The sequence below is a fragment of the Channa argus genome, chromosome 3 (assembly GCF_033026475.1).
Source record: "Channa argus isolate prfri chromosome 3, Channa argus male v1.0, whole genome shotgun sequence".
Classification (NCBI taxonomy): Eukaryota; Metazoa; Chordata; class Actinopteri; order Anabantiformes; family Channidae; genus Channa; species Channa argus.
Genome location: NC_090199.1, coordinates 4,199,483 through 4,215,530, shown reverse-complemented (window position 1 = coordinate 4,215,530; position 16,048 = coordinate 4,199,483). Strand labels below are relative to the sequence as shown.

The 16,048-nt window shown below is 39.3% G+C and overlaps 1 protein-coding gene and 1 long non-coding RNA gene across 2 annotated transcripts in view; both read right to left on the bottom strand.

The window, feature by feature from the left end:
- The window catches only part of LOC137124606 (carcinoembryonic antigen-related cell adhesion molecule 5-like), a 56,065-nt gene that overhangs the window by 23,971 nt on the left and 16,046 nt on the right, over positions 1-16,048 (bottom strand). The window lies entirely within an intron of this gene.
- Positions 473-2,454, bottom strand: LOC137124668 (uncharacterized). Its single transcript, XR_010914006.1, has 3 exons — positions 2,308-2,454; positions 2,092-2,172; positions 473-922 (listed from the first exon to the last, which is right to left on the bottom strand). It is a non-coding gene; the product is annotated as an uncharacterized lncRNA (long non-coding RNA).

The window sequence follows — 16,048 nt, the reverse complement described above, 5'->3', positions numbered from 1 at the left end:
GTCTCTCTTTTGGTTTCTTGTTGTTCTGTCTTATTGCATCTCTCCAGATTTAACAGGTTGATGCATCAGTTGACACTTAAACTACAAGTTAACTGAAAACTTGCTTCACACCAATAATATTAACTGTACTGATGTGTGATGCACTGGCAGAGTGTTTATTGTCACTTCTTTAAATGGAAAAACACGAAAAGTAGATTTAACTTCATGGTTTTACTCACAGTGAATCAAATTGCTGTTGTGACTCTTCATCACTGTAAACTGTAACACAGACACTGAAATCACTTCTCTCTTTGAGGCAGAATAAGCTTTATAAGAATTTAACAAATGTTTTTCCATGTTTAGTTATTGAAGCGTTACTGTGCGTCTTCTCACAACATAATCAATTACACTGAGACAGGATTTAATCTAACAGTGAAACAATTTGAAAACAACTGTACATATTTAAATGCTTCTAGTTTTTATTACTCATGAATAAAAATCACATGCTGGAAAATAAAGAGAAATCTATCAGTTCAAAGCTGAAATCTAAACATTTCTGTACACTGTCGCCCCCTGCAGCAGTGAGAAGGAACTGAAATAATGATTAAAAAGAGCCTTTAGATAAAGATAAAGCGGTTTCTGCAGGTGTTGCAGTGTCTTAACTAAAAAACAGCATTGGTCTAATTTTGATGAAATTATATATTGAAATTATACATTGTGAATGTTGTTACTTTAGTTTTAAGTGTATATTCTGAAATTACACACGTGTCATGTCATTTATAAAAATAAAAAACAAGTGAGGGACTGGACTTGTAGGATCTCTATGAATTAGACTTTGGCCTGTTTCTTCTCTGACCTGAAGTCTTCCTGCTGCCATGTGTCTTCAGTCTGTGCTGCAGCGATTGACCTCAGAGATGTTCGCATAAATATTGTAGGAGTCGGACTGTTGAGGAGGGATGAAAAGATGAGACATACAATATGGAAACCAAGAATCTGATCAGGATAATTTATCTACGATTCATTGGTTCAAATTAAAGAAACTGAAAACATTGTTAATCCTACACATCTGCAGTAGATCAAACTCTGCATAAACACACAGTATAAGTCTATAATCTTCTTTGACGAGAAGGTCGAAGGTAAGCTGCAGCCGAGTGACATCATAGATTTGTGGAAGGGAATGAGAAACATCACTATTCAAAAAAGTATTGCCAGGTCTTGGATGATAATGTGGACAGAAACAACAATTCTCAGAGAAGTAGCTCTGGAAGCAGGGAACCCTGCTGGGTCTGAGACACCTCAAAGACTGTATCCCAGTTAGTGGAGCCTCTCCAGTGGATTTTCAACACGAGTCTTTGAACACATACAGTTCCGGTGCAATGGAAAACATCTTGTCTTGTACCGGTGCCCAATAAGGTGCAAGTCTGAGTTAAATGATTACTCACTGGTGATCTAAACATCACATATGACACTGGAGTTCCTCACTATGGTTCATACACAGATTACAATCGAGTAGAGGATGGGGTTGCTGCACTGGGGCTACACTTATCTGAAGTAGACAGGATGTTATATCAGGTTCCTTTTTTTTTTTCAAGGCTTTTCAAGTGCCTTTCACACCATTTAGCCTCATCAGGAGAATGGACAGCGCAAACTCAGCATGTCACACTCGGGAGCTGTTTCTCTGCTATGGTCAGGACCAGCACAGGTGCTCCACAGTGGACTGTTTTAGCACCTTTCCTGTTCACACTTTGCATAGTGGACTTTAAACACAGCTTAGAGTCCTGTGACATACAAAAGTAATATGATGATACAGCTATTGTTGCATGTATCTGGAGTGTTTAGGAACAAGAGTACAGGGACGTTCTGAAGGCCTTCAGGGACTGGTGCAATAAGTGCTGTCTGCACATGAACACAGCAAGAAGATAGGACATGGTAGAGGATTTCAGAAGGATGAGGTCACATACTCAGCTGTTCAACCATTCAGCTCATTGCTGCCTCTGGATGAACAGCATTTAAAGAACAATCTAATGGATGATGTACGTGTCATAACTACAAATAAGGGTGAAGCCTGTTACTTCCAGGCAGGAAGCTCTAACTTCTCTAACTGGACTTTACCTGCTCCTCTGTGTCGTCTCTCTGTGCTGCAGTGACCGACCTGAAGGCTGAGATGTTCTCATAATCAAGACCAGAGTCTGACTGATGGGGAGAGATGATAAGACATGACTAAACTGACCTGCACATGGATTTAATGGCATCACTCACATAATTTTGGAAAAACTTAGGAATCATAATATATGTTATTGCAAACATTTAGTCAACAGAGCCGCTCACCTCTTTCATCTCTGTGCTTTCATTTGGTTCAGTGTTGCTGCTCAGTTTTTTCTTTATCCTTAATTGAATCCAACAATACCAGCTACAGCCACAATACAATGTTAAACCAAATGAAATTCATCACTTTGTGGATAAAGAAAATCTGAAGAAAACTGATGGCTCAGGACAAAGAGAAGAATCAGCAGCGAGACCAGCAGGGTCAGCCTGATATTTGCTGGAAGTATAAACCAAAAACAAAGAAAATGTGTTTTAACAGGACCCGATAAACAAAGTTTATATACCTGTTTGAGAGTTAAAAATTAAAAAACATTTTTAACTGGGCTTAGAGTGCAGTTGTAAGTATTTTGATATAGTTTGGACTATAGCAAGATTCTTCCATGGAATGTTTTTTTTATTGATGATCATGATCTTTACTTGAGCAACAACATCTACAGCTGAAGTCAAGTATCTACAAAACTGTCAAACTAGCAAAATGTGGCATCTGTCTAATTGTTAGTAGACAAGACAATAATTCAAACAGCTCACCTGACGCAACACTTAGATACAAAGTGGAGTGATGACGTCCTATTGTGTTCTGGGCTTCACAGTAATAATTCCCACTGTGTTCAGGTCTGAAGTCAGTGATGATGAAGATCTGTCCTGAAGCTTTTGGTGAGTCTTTATTCTCCTTGTACCAGATATAATTAGCTGCTGGGTTAGCATCACTGCTACAGGTCAGAGTCACTGAACTACCCTCCACTATCTCAGCAGAGGGACTCACTGACACAGAGGGAAGCTGTGGAGGATCTGGAGGAGGAAACATTTATACATATTATCAGGTTCAGGATGATGATCATCGAGAGTCAGTGACACATTGGAGAATCTTTACAAATTTTGTATTCTTGTGTATTTGTATATTACAAAGTCAAAGGTGTGTGGATAAATATAAAGTTTAGATCTGGTTTTATGACTGACAGCAGGCAGAGCTAAAGAAAACAGAAATGATCAGATATATTGTTTCCTGTCAGAGTTTTGTATGAGGACCCAAGACGCAACACTGTGAGAGGGATGTGGAATGTAAGTGGTTTTATTTGTAAAGAAACAAGCGAGGAATAAAATCTAAACAGAAGTTGGGCCAAATAACAGTTTAAGTAAAAACACAAACTAAGCACATAAACCAGGGAATTAAACAAGAAACTAAAATACCAAAATCTGAAAACAGCATATAACAGAACCGGGGCTAATGAAACTAAGACAGCTAACAGAACTGCAGACCTATACAGAAACTGAGATGGGCTAGAGAAGGGGGACAAACCAAATGAAAGGGGGGCATGAAAACTAAACTACATTAGAGAACACAAGGTATAAAAACTAAAAATCACTGGAAGACAAACGCAGACTTGGGCTAAGAATAAAATACTAATTATTACAGAAACATAAATCAGGGGAGAACTGAGTAATAGACAGGGAAAGATAACTGGGGCGAGTAAGAGAAAACAGGACAGGAACTAAGGAATTATCTAGAAAATGAATGTATGGACAACAAAGCTATGAGAAACAACCAGTGACATTTAGCAAACAACAATAACAGTGCTACCATAAGAAAGACAACAAAAAAACAACCAAACCTCAGACCAAGATACAGATAACATACAAACAAGAGTCAGGAGTCCAAAAACCATGAGACAGGGATAACTCAGAGACAGGTATAACTCAGAGACAGGGTGTGGCATGAACTACGAAAATTATCTGACCAAGAACTAAAGGGAGAGCTGGGTTTAAAAAGGCAGAGGAACAGTTGAAAACCATTGTGAACATTGATGATTGGCAAAAATGGAAAACTGAACTTGGAACAGGAAGGGAAGAAAAGGGGTACAAAATAAAAGTCCAGGGCAGGAAGTGAATGTGATGCCAGATCATGTTAGTTTCCTGCTTTTTATAACTTAAGTTTTCAAATTCACATTCATCAACTGTAGGTTGATTTTCAAAATAAATTGTTTCACTCACATTCCACATTAAGACTGATGTTTTCAGATCTGTTCCTCCCCAGCTCATTCTCAGCTTCACAGTAATAATGTCCTGCATCAGAGGACAGGATGGACCTGAAGACAAGTTGTTGTTTACTAATAAGTTGAAGGTCTGGATTTCCATTCTTCTTGTACCAGGTATAATTAGCTGCTGGGTTAGCATCACTGCTACAGGTCAGATTCACTGAACTACCCTCCACTATCTCAGCAGAGGGACTCACTGACACAGAGGGAAGCTTTGGAGCATCTGGAGGAGGAAAAATCAGCTTTTGTTAAAACTGTTTAGAAGACATTGATTCATGGCTCAATAATTTACACAAATTTTAAATATCTGACTAAACATATAAAGAAAATAATTTACTTTAAATTTAAAAAAATATCCATATTAAAAAACATTTGCTGCTATGTTACTTTGAATTACAACTTGACATTAGGTTAGAAATACAGAGAAGTAAACTCACACACTGGAGGAGAAGGACAATCCTCATGTTCCTTTAAAGCACAGGAGATGTGGTCTCCAAGATTTAACTGGCCTTTATAAGATGCAGTTTCCATCTTGTTGATTTTCTGTCCATTGTTAAACCAAACAAATGTAAGACGACCAGTTGGACTCTTACTGCTGAGACACTTCAGCTCAGCCTCGGTGTAAAACTGGTGGACTGTTGATCTGATCGCCTGCACGTGCAGAGCTGGATGTACAGTAATGGAGGAGGAAGAACCCAAAGTTTAATCACTTTCCAGAAAAACTGGGTAAAAATGCTACAGGAAACTTGAAGTAAATTGAATGAATGAATGAATGAAAATGAAACTTAAGCATCTTATATTAACGATTAAACTTTTTCAGCTATAAACTATTTTTTTTTTTTACATTTTACTTTGTTTGGTGTCTTTGTTATTACCTGTGACAGTCAGAGTTGTTCCAGGTAAACTGCTCCTCCATTCAAAGCTCTGTGTTATGAATTTGAAGTGATACTGGGCTGAATCTGTCTCTCTCAGGTCAGTGATTCTCAGAGTGGAGCGTCCTGTCTCTGTCTCAAAGACCTGAACGCGACCTGAATACTGGGAGTCTTTACTAAGATCCTCAGGCTGTGAGAGATTCTGCCACTGATGACTACGTTCAGGACTGAACCAGAATTTAGATGTAACATGATTATAACCATTGTAAGTACATGAAATGTTCACTGATGAACCTTTGACAGTCCAGAGACTTCTGTCAGTGTAAATCACTCTGTTGCAGCTTTGACCAAAGACACCTGAAAGGAAAAGAACATTTTCAAACTACTTTGTCAACATGAATCAATTTTTATGCATATTTGTATGTTTGTGATCATAAAGAGGGAAAATATATCACATTAACATAACAGATAATATGAACATAAACTGTCCAAATGTTCAGCAGCTCTGAAGACAGGAGAGGACGCAAATGATTCTGGTTCACTGCATTTGAGAATTGCTAAACCATCTGACTCTGTATTTGCTCGTTGATCAAAAATTTGTTTACGGACTCTTAGGTAATTTTCTGTCTGGTATTGTGCTTTTCACCAAGAAAATTATTCAAAGGTTTTGTGATGCCACACAATTCTGTTCAAACTGTGCAGCTTATTTTACAGATTTATTCCTTTGTGGTGACAGAGAATAACAATAAACTAATGTTGCCTTCCTCCAAACTCCACACAGTGAATTGCCAAATGCCACTTAGTTGCCTGCAGTTAAGGTTCAGTAAGATTAAACGTCCACAAGATGGTGATAAAGTTTTAGTAAACTCACACACTGAAGGAGACGGGAACTTCTCATGTCCTTTTACAGCACAGGAAATGCTGTCAGCAGAACTAAAGTAATCTGCATAAGAAGATGTTGACTGTGTCTGAATCTTCTGTCCATTCTTGTACCAGATGTATGAAAGACGATCAGATAAACAGCTGCTTTGACACGTCACCTTTGCCCATGAAGAAAACCTTGATGTGATCACCTGCACCTGGAGATCTGAGTATGTAATAAACACACAGTTCATGAAAATGTGCACAAGTTTACCCCAGTATTTACAATATGTTAAACTTTTGGAACTGAATTAGTGTTTTTAATAAATTCTTACCTGTGACAGACAAAGTGACTCCAGGTTCACTAGTATAAGTTCCTGGTTGGTTTGTTATGAACCTGAACTTGTAAACAGCTGAGTCTCTCTGTCTCACGTCTCTTATTGTCAGAGTACAGACTTTGTCAGGACAGTAATATTCCACTCGACCTGTGTAGTCTGGGTCTGTTCTCAGATCTACAGGTGCATTGTCTTTCTCTTCAGTAAACCATGATGTGTTTTGAACTGTTGTACTTCTTCCATTTATGCTGGATGGGTATGTGTAGGTGCAGTAAATGTCCACTGTTGATCCTTCTAACACACAGATGTGAGTAGCAGTGTAAGTCACTCCCCAGTCATTCTGACCCTGTATCACTGTAACACAGAGAACAGCAGAATCTGACTATGCAGTATTTTTACAGTTCTACACTATGGTATAGGCCATTTAGACAGTTGCCTAGAGTGCCACCTGCTGGAGGGGGCACTGCTGCATGCCCTCACTGTAACTGTAATTATTGCCATGCTAGGGGGCATTGGAAAGCTGATTGCCTCGTGTTGAAAATTAAGAACAAGGGCTGATGCTGCATTTGCGGCACCTGTAAATAACGGCTGTTCCTCTGAGGGGTGTGCTCCTCTGTCATGTGAGCCAGGGTTTCAGGTCACATGCTCTCCGTTCATCAGAGAAGATCCCAAAAAACATTTCGAGAGATACTGGAGCTTATGACTCGTATTTAGTGGATTCAGTATTGCCACTATCTGCTGAAACAGAGACTGGCGAATGGATTCTGAATCACAGGATGAGTAACAATTTAGCTCATTCCACTAAATAAAGTGGTTCTTGATTGTGCCCTGGTAGAAGGTGAGGTGGCTGTGGGAGAGCGGCCAGTGTTGCCTATTTAGGGAGTTCACTTTATTTTGGGCATGATTTGATTTCTGCTCTTAGGGCCCCACCGCCTCTTGTTTCATCTTGTTCATTGGAATGTGGCTCCACTGTTGACCAAAGCTTGACTCAGGCAGGTGCTACTTCTTCATCTTGCGTAGTTACACATGCAATGAATACATTAGCTGAGAAGTCTACATGTGACTTTAAGCAGTGTGATCTAGAGGTTCTGTCTTTGTCACACTTTTTGCTGAAGGGGTCACATGCTGAATTGCTTCCATGATGGGAGTGGTCACTTTGGTGTGAGGAAAACTTCCTCTGGTCTCAGGTTAAAAAAAATGTCATTCTGTATATTAAAAAATGTCGGCTCTGTAGCAGCCAATTCTCACCGTAAGGGAGCCATTTGAATATCTCATTGTGGACTGTGTGGGGCCATTACCGGTTTCTAAATCTGGTTTTAAATACCTCCTTACCGTCATGTGTCAGTGCACTAGGTTTTCTGTGGCGTATCCATTGTGGTTGATAACAACTACGGCAGTTGTAAAAGCACTGTCCCAATTTATTTCAATATTTAGTGTTCTGAAATTGATCCAAAGTGATCAGGGGTCCAATTTTTCCAATTGGAGCTATTACTGATCATGATATTGATGTTTGCATAGATCGAGTGGGATCTGCTAAGTTTGTAAGTAAATTTGATTTACTTAAGGGGCATTGGCAGGTACCTTTGTCCAAATGTCCAAAGAGACTTCTGCATTATTACACCATCTGGTCTGTATTTATATACTGTTATGCTGTTTGGGTTGAGGAATGCTCCGGCAACATTCCAGCAGTTAATGAACATGTTTGTGTCAGGGTTGGAGGGTAGTTTAGTTTTACTTGATGATCTGGTTGTCACACGTCAAAACTTCCAGCCACATTATGTTACACACATCCACATGTGCACTACTGACATGACTGACTAACAATTCCAACAGTTTGATTTACGTTTAATAATTGTTAAAATTAGAGATAATAGTGTCCTTTTTCCATTTTTGTCATGGCCTCTGAGCCTGGTTAAGTTTAGAGAAGTTTTTTAAAATGATTCTTTGACTTTTATTTTGTTATTTCATTATTAAATTAGAGTGGAAACATGCTTAGCAACATCCTGATTTAAATGTTTGATCTGAACTCTCTCCAGAGCAGAATACAAGTGGATGATGCAAACCTGCTGATTTTAGTTTAACTTTGTGTGCATCCTTGCTGAACAACATCCAGTCTAAGGTGCAATGAAGTGATGAAATGAGCTTTACTGCAGTGTTACTGAGCAGAGTAAGAGGAAGAAGATGAATCATCAGACTCTATGTGCTTTTCTTGGTTAGTTTCCTCTCTGCTCACTCTGTGGTGAAATTGCTACTTAGTTAAGTGTGAAAACGATAAAAGGTGAAAGAAACTCCCAACATTACATCTGACCTATAAATAAAGAGACTGTCTTTCTGTAAAACTGTTGAGTCGTACAAATCCAAGTTGAGCCACTATGTGATGAGTCCAATTTTCCTCCTAAACACTGACTTGACACCATGATAAAAGTTCTGGAACTACAGAGAGAGAACAAAACTGTCACAATATACAGAACTTATTAAATCAGGGTGGGTCTCAGAACAACTCTTTAAAAAATCTTCATTACAGATCTGTATTACAACTGACCCACAATAAGAAAACCAAGTAAAAAAATCTGAACTAATCCAAAACAGCAACTGGTCATTTCAGCTCTGACAGTTTTAAAGAAACTGGTGGTTTTAATACGATGGTGAACTGGGGTTAAGATGGTCATAATTAACAGGTGTCAGAACACACAGTGTGTCACAGCTTGATGTAGCTGCAGACAAATCCCACAAATGTAGAAGTACAGTACCTGACAGAGAGAGGAGGAGGAGGAGGACAAATCCATTCACTGCTGCTGTTAAACTCATAGCTGCTCCTCTCACTTTCCTCTGTGGCTTCAGGGATGTTAAATTAATGCAGTAAATTGTGTCCACAGGATGTTTCAAAAGATGGTTCTACTCAATGTGGAGGTTGTTTCTCTGATGAAGTCACTGCATTATGATCAGAAAACTGAAGACGGCAACAAACTATTAAAACACACCAGACTTCCTGCTTCTTACCATATTTAAAATGTGTGAATGTCTTGATCCGGTCCTTCATATTCACTTCCTGTTCTGGACTTTTATTTTGTAGCCCTTTTCACCATTCAACATTATTTACACCTGTTCCCCTGCCTTCTTGAACCAGCTCAGATCATCGTCTCACTATTTATGAAACACCCTGACTTGTGGTTTGTCTGTCTCATGGTATCTGGACTCTGTAACCTGTTTGTCTTGCTCTGAGGTTTGGTTGCTGTGCTCTTTATTTTGTCCCTGTTCGTGTGCACGTTTTAGTTTGTAATCTGTCCTGTTACACTCTTTAGATTGGTCATTTGTATTATATCTGCTTAGTCAGTGTCCACATTTATGTTAATTCCTTAGCTGTCTCAGTCCAATATCTAGTTATTTGCACGACTCATTCTGGCCCTGTCTTGTGTTTAGTTCTCTCCTGGTTTGTGTTTTCTTTGCAAATTGTATTTAACTCTTTAAGGCCAAATCAGCGTTTGTCCTCCTCTTCGTAGTGATTTTTAGTTTACCCTTTTTGATATCCTGTGTTTATTAATAAGTCAGTTTAGACCTCAAGCCCCCTTTCTTTGGTTTACCAGTCTTATCTCCACCCCCTAACTTTTGGATTTGTGCCCACACTGGTATCCTGACTCTGTTTTCACTAACTCTGGTCCAGTTTTTGTTTAGTTCCTTGGTTTATGATGGTTGTGTTCTGAGTCTACTGTCTGTTTAGTCCCCGAATTTGTTAAATAAAGTCACTTATATTCTACGTCCCCCTCACTGTGCTATGTTTAGGTCCATACACATAACCAGGACAGTGAACAAAGTTATTTGTTCTTTAAAGTTGAAACTTCTCTATTTTCTCAGTAGAAAACGGAGAATGAGAAACAAGTTGTGGGGTCTGTTAAAGTCTTTCACACTTTGTCACCTTAACAGTCTTTGCTTTTTAAACACACAAAAACAGTCACAGTTACTGTATCAATCACTGTGGATTTATCTCCAGTTTAAACAAAGAAAAAAAACACAGCTGAGTCTCTGAGTTTCTTTCTGGTTGTTATTATAACACAAAAATAGTTCAACAGAAAATCTGCATCAAAACAACACACAAATACAAGATAAGTTAAGAGAAAAAGGGAAACTGATATTTTCATCTCCTCTACTTTATTGTGGGAGTTTGGGATCTAAAACAAAGAAAAGAGTCTCACAAGATGTTGCTGCAACTTACACCACAGCAGGATGTATGTACCTTCACATTGTCTGAAGCTGATGAATGGATGTGAACTGACCTATTAAAACACACAGAGGAACGACTCAGAGTGATGATGCCTGATTCTGCAACACTGACGCTTCACCACTAGAGGAAAGTGAAACACCAGAGGACCAGGAAACCACATTTCTGAATCTAACACTAATTGTTCTCCATGGTTCTTAAAGACAGAGAACAAAGACTTACAGTACCTGGGACAGCAAGAAAGACAATAAATCCACTCAGTACTGCTGTGAAACTCATAGTTGCTCAGGTTGTGTCTATAACTACAGAGTCATAACATATTTGTAGGAACAGTAAGTAAAGTGCAGAAAAACTAAATCAACTTTTTCTACAGAGTAGAAGTCATGTTGTTAAAGTTACGCACAACTTCCTTCTCAATTACCTGATTTACCTGCATGATGAACCAGGTGGCAGCACATAGCAATAAATCCAAAAAGTAATGTTCTGCCTGCAAAAGTATGAACATCTTCATTTAAAAGGGTTTGATAATGTCGTTATGAGGCCTGTTAAATTCAAACTTGTTAGACACATTAAGTTAACAGAAAATGAAAAATAACTATGTCAATAGTACAATGAACTTCGAAACCATAAAACAATAACAAGACTGATGAAATTGAAACTACACAAAGATTTAATGAAAATGGAAAATGGTAAATTAACTAATTAACACTGGGTGCAATTAAAATGTTAAAAATAAAGTTTGTAGTTAGAAGCAAATTTGAAAAGATTATTTTCAATGAACTTGGTGTGGAAGCACCCACCATTATCAAGGTCAACCTTGCTTGAGTCTCCTTTACTCAAGTTTTTCTCTAGTAAGATTTGACCGGTTATGACTTTCATCCCTTTGTGTGTCTATTATTGGAGAAGCTCTCTGTTATATATTAACTGTGTAAACACAATTTCACCTCTCGTTAATATCACTCAGGCAAGCTAACATTTAAGCTATTTCATCTGGTAGTTTCCCTTCCTGAATTTTAAAATCACTTCTAAAATTGTGTTTTGTTGTCTACCAACCAGTGGATAGAGGGAGGAAACACTTATTCAGTCTTGGGTTCTCGGCATCTCTACCCTTTGTGCCCCCTCTTGGGTTTTATAATCTTGACCTCTTCTTCTATCTGAGTTTGTAAATTTTCAAAGGTTCTTACCTGAGAAGAAATGAGCCCAAAGCAGTGGAGTCTTTCAAAAGTTTATTGAAGAATATCAGCAATCAAAAAATCTCAGCAGTTAGGCAACAGTGCAGTCTTCAGAAGGGTTGTTCTCTAATTTTCAGTCCTGAACAAAAAACTAAGAAAGTAAAAAAAAGGAACCTCAACTCTAACTCTGTACTTCTACTGGCTTCTTATACAGCTTTTACCATACTGTCCATCCTGTTTTTAATCTTTCAGCCACTCATGTGGTTTTTGTACAGTAAACATGTCATTGATATGCTTTTAGATTTGTGCATCTAAGTTTGCACTCACATGGTTTTCTGTCTCTCACCTTGCAGCTGTCCACAGACAGTAGCTAACGCCTTTCTGCCCCGTCTGTAGATGCTTTGTTTACTAAAGCGCATCTTCCGGTTTCCATTGTGGTCTTTAATGTTCATTTCAGTGAGTTATGCACATCAAGTGTGATTTTTTTTTTCTTTTTTTTTTAGCTGGTTTAGTTTGGTTCACATTAGATCAGGTCAACTTAAATGCATGCAATGCTTCATTGTTTCATCATTGTTAATACAACAAGAGCATAAACATTTTTCGCTCCCTTCAACATTGAACATATACAGTAAATTTATAGTTAGTGACTCAGTATAGAAGTAAGTTATTATCCAAAAGCAAAAAAGGAAACAACCCAAGTTATTTAACTGAGCGAGAAAACAAATTGGAATTTATTTCCAAAAAGAGTAAAAATACTGACAGTTGGTACTTGGCTCAGAAAGAAAAACAAACAGCTGTGATAAAACTGTCAAAAAAATAAGAGATACAAAAACATGGTGAAGACATGTATGATCAGAAAGAAAAGAATGCAGAACACAGTTCATCATTCTGTGTTTATAGAAAACAGAGAATGAGGAAACAGTTATGGGCTCTGTTACAATTAAACTGCCTGTTGTTTATTCATTTAACCTCTTCTACACTTTGCCACCTTAACAGTTTTTTGACTGACACACAAACAGCCAAACCCACAACAACACAGTTACTGTAGCAAACCATTTGGATTAATGTTCAGTTTGAACAAGTTAGTAGAGAACATGAAACTGGATTTGTTTCACTGAGCAATGCAAAAATTCAAATTAGGATAAAAACTGGGGAAATAAATTCCCCAACATGTGAAAAAGAAAACACAAACTGTGTGAAACAGAAGAACGTCGAAACCGTGGTTTTCTGAGTGAAGTGATTTTCAATTCAATTCAATTCAACTTTATTTATTTAGCGCCAATTCACAACAAAGTCATATCAGGGCACTTTACAGAATAAAGTCAAGATTATACAGATGTATAGAGAGAACCCAACAATTTCCCCTGGAGCAAGCCATAGGCAACAGTGGAGAGGAAAAACAACTTTAACGGAAGAAACCTCCAGCAGAACCAGGCTCAGGGTGGACGGCCATCTGCCTTGACCGGTTGGGGTGAGTGGAAAGTGGAGAGAGAAAAGAAAAGAGCAACAAAAAGCAACAACAAAACATCGGGCAGATTGGTAGGACCAGTAGCTGCACGCTGGAAGACACACAGCTTCAAAGCCAGGGACACCTGCAGAAAGGGACAGAGAGAGGGGGACAGAGAAGAACAAAGACAACTACGGGAGAAAACACACAGAGTTAATGACATACAGTGGTGACAATTGCGGGGTGAGAGGAGAGGAGAGATGGTCAAGAGGAGGAAAGGAGCTCAGTGCATTGGGGGGTGGGTCCCCCAGCAGTCTAAGCCTATAGCAGCATAACTATAACTAACTATATGCTTTATTACAGAGGAAGGTTTTAAGCCTAGACTTAAAAGTAGAGAGGGTGTCTGCTTCCAGAATCTGAACTGGGAGCTGGTTCCACAAGAGAGGAGCTTGATAGCTAAAGGCTCTACCTCCCATTCTACCTTTGGAAATTCTGGGAACCACATGTAGGCCTGCGTTCTGAGAGCGAAGTGGTCTACTGGGATGATATAGTGCTATGAGGTCTTCTATATATGATGGAGCCTGACCATTCAGAGCTTTATATGTAAGAAGCAGGGTTTTAAATTCTATTCTAGACTTAATGGGAAGCCAATGGAGAGAAGCTAGTGAAGGTGAAATATGATCTCTCTTGCTAGTTCCAGTCAGCACACTTGCTGCAGCATTTTGGATTAATTGCAGGCTCTTTAGGGAGTTACTGGGGCATCCTGAAAGTAGGGAATTACAGTAGTTCAACCTAGAGGTAACAAATGCATGGACCAGTTTTTCGGCATCACTTGGAGACAGGATGCTCCTAATTTTGGCAATGTTCCGTAGGTGGAAGAAGGCTGTTCTAGAGATTTGTTTTATATGTGAGTTAAAGGACAAATCCTGATCAAAAATAACTCCAAGGTTCCTTGCAGTAGTACTGGAGGCCAGACTTATGCCATCTAGAGTAACAATATGGTTGGACATCATATCTCTGAGATTTTTGGGCCCAAATACTATGACTTTAGTTTTGTCTGAGTTTAAAAGTAAAAAATTGTGGGACATCCAGGCCTTTATGTCTTGTAGGCATGCTTGAAGATTTTCTCTCTACACGTTACATATTCCATGTGTGGGACATTACGTCCTGAGGTCAGGGCATGTGGATACTTCTTTAAGACACAGCGTCTCGCCCGTCCACACCTCTGGAGTTGAGCAATCAGTGATTGGAACCTGTTTCCAACGATCTAAGAACTGGATAGAGAGTCTCTTCACTCAACCACAGTTACAATATAACCAGTTTGTTCTCTATCTACTTGTTAGATATTCCATACGTGCAGAGAAATGTTTAAGACTCTCAGTGAAGAGACATCCAGATCCAAATCTACCAGGGCCAATGAGGAGGTGATTGTCCTTAAGGGCATCAAGCGTCAGTCTGAGTGGCATAGAGATGCTGTAGTCAGACCGCAGACATAGGACTGTTTGCAATGAGCAGTTAAAACTTATGGACTAAAGGTGACACAGAGTTCTGAAATGGCCACTGCAGTCAGCCAGGGTAGACTGCATGGAACGTGTGCCTAGATGTTCAGGACCAGAATACCATGAGGCTGCACCAGGCCTGGATCAACAACCAGTTTGAGCACTAGCGACAGACTTGGCTCCCTAAGGGCCCAGTCAGACACTGGGGCTACACCAACTTAAGCTGTGTGGACTCATCCACAGTGCAGATGCCTGAACTTCCATGTTAGCTTGTTTGTACACAGAGCAATACGCCACCAGAAGGGATCACAACCATATAAAGAAAGGAGGAAGCATTTCATCTGAATTGATGTCCTCGTTTTCAGGGACGTTCAATAACTGGTCCAAACTGGCAGCAGTATCAGAAACCTGACCCAAAACTTGAAATCCAGTCATGTCAAGGAGTTTCTACTTTCTTCTTGTTTGGAAATGTTTCACTACTTATTGAAGCAGCTTCTTCAGTCAGAGGAAAAGTTGGCTCGGTGACCCAGGTATTTTCTTACATGTAGGAAACAAAGCCTACCTGGAGGATATAACTGGGCCCCTAGAGAACCTTCCCTCAGACTAAAGAAGCTGCTTGGATGACTGCATGTCAAACCAAGAAGAAACAAGTCCAGTTGACAGGATTCAACATCAGAAAAACCAAAAGTGGACGACTAAAAATCTTCACCAACTTCCTATTGACTTTTCAGCTCAATGTTTTTTCATAACTGAGAAATGCTCCAAGCGTCTGTTTGACCTGCAAAACACGACTGACAAGAGAAACACTCACGTCCACATTTGCACTCTGTCCCTACTGTCCTACAGAATCAGCTGTTGCTTATTGATTTTATTTTTTTATTGTATTTTTAAGTAATAAGGGAGAGGAAGGAGGAGATGGTTGCTGCAGCTGGATCTTTCTTACAATGGCACCATTTGGGATTGTCTTTCAAACATTATGGACCGAGGTGTGTTTCATTGATTGGCAGCTTGCAAACCAACACACTCTGACCAAAACAAACAACTTTATGATTATGGACAGAGATGCTTCATCTCTTCAGGGAGAGATCTTATTTTCTTATTTTACTTTGGTGTAGGAGCTTCTTTGCTTTGTTGTTGCGTGTAACCAGCAGCCTGCCAGCCGGAAAAATCAGAAAAAATCTGCTCTGTCAGCATAATCACCAGGAGGTAAGAAGCCACTATTGCTCATGCAAAGGCAGCTGAAGCCAGCAAGGCAGGATCCCTGTCCAGGTGAAGACCCGCCAAGAACACAGACATCGAACCAGCGGAA